This window comes from Meleagris gallopavo, chromosome 3 (assembly GCF_000146605.3).
Source record: "Meleagris gallopavo isolate NT-WF06-2002-E0010 breed Aviagen turkey brand Nicholas breeding stock chromosome 3, Turkey_5.1, whole genome shotgun sequence".
In the NCBI taxonomy this organism is placed as follows: Eukaryota; Metazoa; Chordata; class Aves; order Galliformes; family Phasianidae; genus Meleagris; species Meleagris gallopavo.
Window position 1 is genome coordinate 12,241,035 of NC_015013.2, and position 8,549 is coordinate 12,249,583.

Below are 8,549 nucleotides of genomic sequence, written 5' to 3' on the forward strand. Positions count from 1 at the left end.
GGTGGTGAGATACTGGAACAGGTTGCCCAGAGAGATGGTTGGTGCACCGTCCCTGGAGACATCCAAGGTGTGGAGGGGGCTCTGAGCAACCTGATGTAGCTGTAGGTGTCCCTGTTCATTGCAGGGGAGTTGGACTAGATGGACTTTAAGGGTCCCTTCAAACACAAAAGATTCTATCGTTCTACGAACCACAAACAGGAACTTTGCAGGGAGGAAAGTTTAATTTCTCTTTCCCCTGTCATCCTATAACAAGTTTCTTTCTTCCCAGTATTGTTTGCTATTTGCTGTTTCTCTTTTTCCTTAAGCCAGACCTCTGCACGCCAGATGTTGTTTCCCTCTCTTGTAGCATTTCTCCTCTCCCCAGGTGTAACCTCCCATTCTCCATTGGCTACTGCTGGCAGCTGTTCCCTCCAAGCAATATGTTGCTAACTAGATGCCTCCAGATGGAGCATCTTGCCCTTTCTAGCTGGCTGCTGTGTTCTCAGACTCCACAGACCCACCATCAGCAGAAAAGGCTGGGGCAGGTCTGCGGCAGCCATTTGGTGCAGAACACATGGTAGGCCTGATGGCTTCACCTCCCCGTGGACACACAGGGTAGCATCCTGGTGAGCCACATTCTACCTGGTCCAGAGCAAAATCAAAATCAGCTACTCCCTGATTTTAGGCTGCATATGCTCAGGCTGAAAAACAAACAAACAAAAAAAACCCACAAAACAACAACAACAAAAACTGCCAACCAACAAACAACAAAATGTGTTGTTAAGTAGGAGCTTGGTGTTTCCACGATCAAGTCTAACAACACAAGACAACATTGCTAGAGTGCTGGAGAGGGAGTAGTGACCTTTGTGGGGTAGGGTACAAGCTGGTGGATGTGCCTGGAAAGACAAAGTCTGCTGAGCTGACCGCACCACAGAGCTGTATTTACACAAGCTGACCTGGATTCTAGGTAGCTACAAGCTATTTAGCTCCTAGCAGTGCAAGCCTGTTCTCTCCCAAATCTTCATATGTTGATAGAAAATAAAAAATAAAAAATAAAAAGCTATGATTTCCCCCCCACCTCTTTCTTTTCCCTTTGTTCTTGTGGCGGTTATTTTTTTTCATAACAATTTTCTTGAGCAAAATCAACATGCACTTTCTCTGACTTGAACTAATTAACACTCTTGTTTCCCTCTTAAACCATATGTGCACGGTCACGGTTGGATGGCATGCAGAAAATTGAAAATGTGCTCTTCTTGATATTTTTGAAAGGATTTATTGTGGAGAACCCAAACTAGGGGATGAGCTATGGCCAATAGTGTGGGTACCCCTGTGGATAGGCAATGGGAGAGTATCCTGGGCTGTATTAAGGCTGGTCAAATTTAGCAGGGTCTTTGCCAGTTATCCCACCGATTCCTGTCTGTGATTTAGGGAACAGCATCAGAGAATGCCATATAATGCAAAAAAGGATGGGCAGGATCAAGGAAATATGAAGACTGTGTTCCTTGGAGTTCACTCACTCACAGCAAAGCCATTTGGATGCCAGGTGAGTCGGAGCTTGCATGTGCAGTAGAGGAGCAGGCATGGAATGAAACACTTTCCACTGAGCGTTTCTTTTACTCGGGTGTAATTTAAAAAAAGCAAAGGGAAATATTTCATCTGCAAATGAGTTTCTTGATTATATGTTCTATCCTTATTAAATATGCCGGTTTAGTCCTGCAAGGTTGGAACCTAGTGATTAATACATTTGAGGCAATTAGGCTGTGAGCTGCCGTCCTTACATTTGTTTGGTTATTTTCGGTAGCACATACACACACTTGCACAGTTAGTCTGCATGCAAGGTGTAATTTATCTGTCTGAGGGCTGCATTCTGAGTCACTGAGTTACCTCAGGGTGTCGTGATTCCTTTCCTCTAAATCCTCAAGGAATATCCTAGGTGCTGTCTGGCTTTTGCATTCCCATTAGAAATCAAGTTACACCGTAAAAGTGACAGTAGCCATCTGCATGTAGCAGGTTGTGATTCCCATTACAGGTGAAAATGCACCCATCTTTCTACCGAACTCTAAGGATTACTATTCCAGTCTCGTTATTTCTGCAAAGAATCTGTCAGCATCCTCAGAGGAGGATGCAGAAAATACATACAATATATTTACACTTGGTGATGTTCAACATCAGATATTTGACTACAGTCTCATGACCAAGGGAATGTAGAATGAATGCTGTTTGAGACTTTGGTCCTTCAAAGCAGGAATCCAGCTCAAAGCCTGTGTTTAATTTAATTTAACTTAATTGTTCATTTCATTTAATTTATTTAATTCTAGTCTTTGAAGATCTGTTTAAAATAAAAAAGCCACTGGACTGACTTAATTCCTACCTAATTCTCCTATATTCCATTAAGGCATTCAAACCATCTGTGTCTAAAAATTATACACACTGTGTAACTTGTCTTGTGTGAGCACTCATTGTTTTTTGCATTGTTTTAATGTATACACACAGACAAAAAGCCCTACATTAAAACACCACAAAGAATGCAAAATCAAGCACTTGAAAGTAAGGAATTACACTGGGTAAAGAAGCCTATGTAAATCTAATTTGGTCTCTGTGTGTGTCTGTATTCACACGTCTATGTTACACATGTATAAATAATGAGTGCAGTGTTTCTGTTTGTACTGGGACAAAAGCCTTTAATTACATGAGTACCTCCTGCTTTTTCCATAAAGGGTTTGCCTTGTTTGGTGAACAGGACAAACCTGCTTTCAATGTGGGTCACTTTGCAGTGAGGAAGGCTGTTCCTCATACGACCCTGCCCCGTTTGTCGAAGCGGTGAATCATAAACGAGGTGGGAGGCTGCAAGAAGAGCTGAGGTGTGCCACTGCTTCTGCAGGGAATTGAATTCATCATTTAGAAAGACAGCTGGGCGACAGCTGACAGGTATAGAAATATCTGAGCTAGCTCTTTAACTCCACTCAAGGAGAATTCTCCTGACAAGCTCATGCAATTTAAATTGGCAGCCAGAATGAACTTTGCCAATTTGCCCTGCTCTGAAGCAAGGGTGAATGCAGGAGCAGTTCTGCACGCAGACTGCAAAGGGAACTAATTTCTAGCAAGGAAACGGTCCCAAGAAGCTGATGGACTTCAGCTCTTCTGGTGTTACCACTGTGTCTAGAAGAGAACAACCTGGTAACATAGAGCTACCTCGGGTTTATCTTTCTTACTCTCCAGTTGCTAATACAGTACAGGAGGACCTTCATCTTCATTAACCAAATTTATATGCTCATTTAAGAATTGGTAGTGTGGCAAGGTTTCTTTTTCTTAAATCCAGGTCAACTGTCTCTAATTATTTTACTCGGTTTTAATTCTTTATTAATCAAGTGCTGCCTCAGCAGCTTCAACATTTTGCCCAGGAGTGATGTCAGGCTTCTGCCTCTTCCTCCAAGCCTCATCTGATGTTATTCCAGTTGCTTTTGTCTCCTTTTATGAGTGCATGCCTTGAGACTCTGGACTCTGATGTACAAAAGCACTGCATGTTCACGGTTGCCAAGAGGAGCCGTGCTTTGAAAATACAAAATGCTGCACTGTGCTCAAGAATGCTAAACTGCTAGGAGCTGCAAGTTAGGCACCCAAAACTTCATAGTTTTCACCTTAACCTATCTGCCTCTGGGTTTCCCAATAAAGAGAATGGCAATAAATCTTTATTTTATGGAGACACCGTGAAAATAAATGCATTAATATTTGTGAAACACTTGTATACTTCGTAGGGGAGAACTATAAAAAAGCCCATGAGGACATTAATCATTAGATCTTGAGAGCAGAGTTTGAAGATAGTGCATTAAATAAATCATGTGGCTCCATACTGAACAAAGAGAAAACAAAATATTGAATCTCTCCTCATTAAGATCCAGATTCTCAAAGGTATTTTAAGAGCCTAAATCCCGCTGAGAGTCAGGGCTTCTTAAGTGGCCATCTATTTTTTTTTCATTTTTTTATTTTTTCTGAAAATGGTAGGAGTTCTACAAGAAATACTGTATGTGAGGGTGTAATTATAGATTGCATCATAATGTGCACATAATTAAAGGTTGCACTGGAATGTATATGCACAAGATTTGGGGCACAAATTAACCCAATACAAATTAACCCATAACAAATTACCCAAGGAATCTTAGTTGCAGCATTTACCAACCCCAAGTTGCTTGGCTTTGCAACATTCGTTATCTTTTCCGATAGCTACTGTACAGGTAATTTTCTCTGGGTTTAGGATAATAAACATCCGTGGTGGACAGAGAATGGGAAGCTTTCCCTCACTGCACACCATCCTGCATAGCGGTACAGACCTCTGCCAGCAGCATGAATGGTACAAGTAATAGGTTGCCATTTTCTGCTTGTATCTGCAACAGGGAGGGATGGGACATTTGGCCAGTGAGTTTCACTAATATTTGCTGACATCAGAAGAATGGTAAAAGTTGAGTGTCTTTAGTTTAATCTCAGGATTAGTGCAGAGTGTGCTGAAATGAGCACAGGCTTTTCTGCCTGTTCCCCACATAGTTCAGCCATTTTTACCATTTTTAATTAATTTCTCTCTCTTCCTTGTCCCACACCCAGCTTTCACAGTATACCTTGCTGTCGTGAACTGAAAAATTCTCCGTTGCACCTGGATAATGCCCTGTGCATCCTGATCTGATCTCATAGCTGGAATATGATCCTTCTGGTCCTTTCCAACCTGAATTATCCCATGATCCTATGAACTCTTCTGGTTTTCTTCATTATATAAATAGTGTGCATTCTAATAGGCTACTTTATTAATCAGTCTTTGTATCAAGTAGCTTTGATTTATTGCGTTGTCATAACTTTACCTCTACAGTACAAGATTCTTCTAGATAAAAAAGGCAACCAAGCATACATCCCATAAAACAGCAAAATATAGCCATGGTTGTTATTACACGAAATGAGGCCGTAGCAAATTCTACATAAAACAGGAATTTGTGCCAGGTTCTCTACATACTGCCATGGCTTGCCTTCCAAGAATATGGAAATGCTAACTCAAAGGCTAAGGAAATTTGGTTTCTTTTTCTTCTCTGTAAACAAGATGATATTTGTCTGGGTCCTAACTCTAAATCCTGCTAGCTGTGGCTGAGTGCCGACAGACAAGATGCCCATTATGTGACCAGGGGCTTGCTCTGCCCAGAGTGATGCTCACTGGTTTCCAGTGCTGCTCCAGCACTGAGACTCCTCCACGTTCTGAACAGCAGAAGAGACCAAAGCCACCTTTCCTGTTCCTCCTCCCCAAACTTCTGAGAACACAGGTCAACAGCATGCAACTTCCTTAATATAATTCAATGACAGTGGAAAAAATATGCTGAAAGACATTGAGTCATTCTTGAGTACAACCTGTCTTTTCAGTGGTATTTTTTTGTCTCCTAACAAACAGGCAACACATCTTCATTTTCTGTCAGAGGTGAGGCACTGGTTAAGAAGCCCTGCACAGGAGTGAAAGGCTTGCTTCTGTAATTTTACCCTCAACATTTATTTGTGTGTAACCTCCAACATTACTTGGAATATTCCTTTCAAACTGTTTTTGTTTCTCAATTCAAATCAAAATCAATTTTCACTAGAACATGTAATGACCTTTCTGTTATTTGAAAGATACCTTCAATGAAGTACTACTCCAATGCTACTTTTTCTTCAAAAACACATTTCTTTGCTACTAAAAATGTATTTTCTTTCCTTTTTTTTTTTTTTTTTTTTTTGTTCCTCAACCCTCCTGGACCCAGCAGCAGTCTCTTGAGGATCCCTATTTCAAGGATGGGAAAACTTCTGCTACATAAAAATATGTGATTCCCAGCAATATACATCTTGGAAATTTTCTGTTCCAAACAATATCTTAGAATGCAGAAGCAGCCCAGAAGAGGTGTTTTGCATGAATGTATATGGACAGCTTGAGAAATTGTCACCTCTTGTTATATGCTTTTCATTGCCCTGTAGGATTTTATTCAGTTTCTACGTATCTACTCATTCACATCACTCCTACCCCTCTCTCTGAGGCTTTTCTCTTCATAGAATCACAGAATCATTTGAGTTGGAAGGGACCCTTAAAAGTCATCTAGTCTCACTCCCCTGCTATGTACAAGGGCACTTACAGCTGCATCAGGTTGCTCAGAGCCCCGTCCAGCCTGACCTTATGTGTCTCAAGGGATGGGGCATCGGCCACCTCTCTGGGCAGCCTGTTCCAATGCCTCACTAACCTTATCATTAAAAAAACTCAAAACTTCTTCCTTATATCCAATCTAAATCTGCCCTCTTTTTGAAACCATCTCCCCTTCTATTTCAACAGACCCTACTAAAGAGACTGACCCTTCTTTCTTATAGACCCCACTTTAGATACTTGAAGGCCACTATGAGGTCTTCACAGAGCCTTCTCTCCTCCAGGCTGAACAGTCCCAGCTCTTCAGCTTGTCCTTGCTGGGGAGGCATTCCATCCCTTGGATGATTTTTTCCCTCCTATCTCTTCCGAAGTTTTCTGTTCCTTGCTTTTAGTCAAATTTCTCAAATCTATAGTTTGACTTCTGTTCCCAAAGGTCATTTCTGTTTATTCTTGCCAGCTGTAGGCCTTGCCCTTTGTGGAAAATGAGAGCTGGTGGTATCAGGGAACTGCTAGGCCAGTCCTATTGCAGAAGGCATCCAGGAAGAGTAGTGAGCAACCGGTCGGGGTAAATCACAAGCTCATCATGGCAAAAACATGGAGAAATCAGGTGAAGTTCCTGCGGGTTAAGCACTGGATAGCAGGAGCCTGCAGGGACAAAGTACAAAAAGCCAATGCAGAAAATAAAACTCAACTAGTGAGAGCATCACAAGTAACATGAAATCATTCAGTATGTACTGCAGTGGTGAGAGGAAGTCAAAAGAAAGTGAATTAGTCATCAGAGGCAAAGCTATTGACTGATGCTGGAAAGGCTCAGAGTGCCTAATGCCTTCTGTGCACCAGGCTTTGCTAAGAGAGGTCGCTTGTGATTAGGTGATTGCCATTACACACGGCAGTGACAAAGGAAAAGGAAAGAAGAAAGTACAAAAGCATTCAAGCAAGTTAGAGGTGTTCAAGTCAACAGGCTGGCCTGGCTGTGGGTGAGGGTGCTGAAAGGAGTGGCTCTGGAAAGGCTGGAAACATTACTGTCCACCCCTGGGAGCTTGGGAAGGGCAACTGAAGAATGTGCTGATGGAAAAGCACGAGTGGGACCTTTCTGCGGAAGGGCGCTTTAAAAACACAGAGAGCAGGCAGCCATTTTCTTCCTAGTACAAACAGGCAAATCCATTGCAAACAGCCAGGAGGGTCAAGCTGACCAAATTGCCCTTGACAGCAGGACCTTGTTGTGGAAGAATGGAGCGACCTTAGTTAGGTTCTGTGCCTCTGTTTGTAAATGAAGTTCAGTTTATGTGAAAATGTCGGGTAGTGGGCACAGAACTCTGATGCCAGCAGTTATTGGTCATTTCCTGGCAATCGAGTGGATTACAAATGCATTTCCAAAGGGGTCTGTTTCATTAGCAGCCTCCACAGGCAGCACTAACTGGGGAGTGAACAGAAGAGGATGAAATGGGAATTAAAAATAATCTATAGAAATGCAATTGGAAGCGACAGGAGGCAGCACTATTGCGGGGGGGGCAGCAGGCTGAGGCCTACATGAGCCAGCAGGCTGAGCTACATGAGGGCAACAGTGAGGCAGCAGGGTTGTGAGAGGGTGCAGTAACAGTCATGGAGAAGGGTGGGGACTTCCTGGGACACAGCTGTTGAGTAGGGAATGGTGGAACCAAATGGGATGGCAAAGTGTGCGAGGAGCAGGGTGGGGGGGCTGCCCAATGCAGGAGGCCACAGGGACTGGGGTCCTGCGAGCAGTGCTGAGGGATGCCATGCAGACAGGATCCAGAGCCACCGGCAGAGCAGGGGCCTTATGGTGCCCTTTGCAGGAAAGGAGCTGAGGGGAATGAGATCCGAGGAGTTAATGATGCGCCGTAACTCACTTGCAGAGACCAGATCAGATAAATATGGTTGTCCACCACAAACCTGCTCTTCCATTTACATTCAGTGAAGATGCCATTCCTCTACTAATGCACTCACGTATTTTCTGTTCACTAACCACGTTCCTGTGTACGAGCACCTATTGATCTGCTGTCTCTGCTTCTCTTCTTCCATAGAAAGAAACAACTGCATAGCTCAGTAATGCACAGGCTTACGTCCCCAAACGGGTTCAGCCGAACGCAAAAGTAACGTTCGCCAATCCGAAATGCCTATGTTACAATTAACGGGAGGCACTCACACGATTAGTTTAAGCTCGCACCGATCCGAAGAGACGCAGACCCCCCCCCTCCGCCCCGCTTCTACTCCCCGAAGTGCCCCCTCGCCCCGCACCTCTAACTCCCCTCAGCCGCTCCTCCTCCTGCAGCGCAGCCAACCGCAGCCGCACTGCATTAGTAAAGGCGCACCGCGTAAATAATTGATCCGCGCAGCGCCGCGGGCCCGTCGCTCACAGCCCTCCGCCTTCAGCTGGGGGGGTGCGGGGCCACCCCCGGCGAGCGGGTCCCTGCGG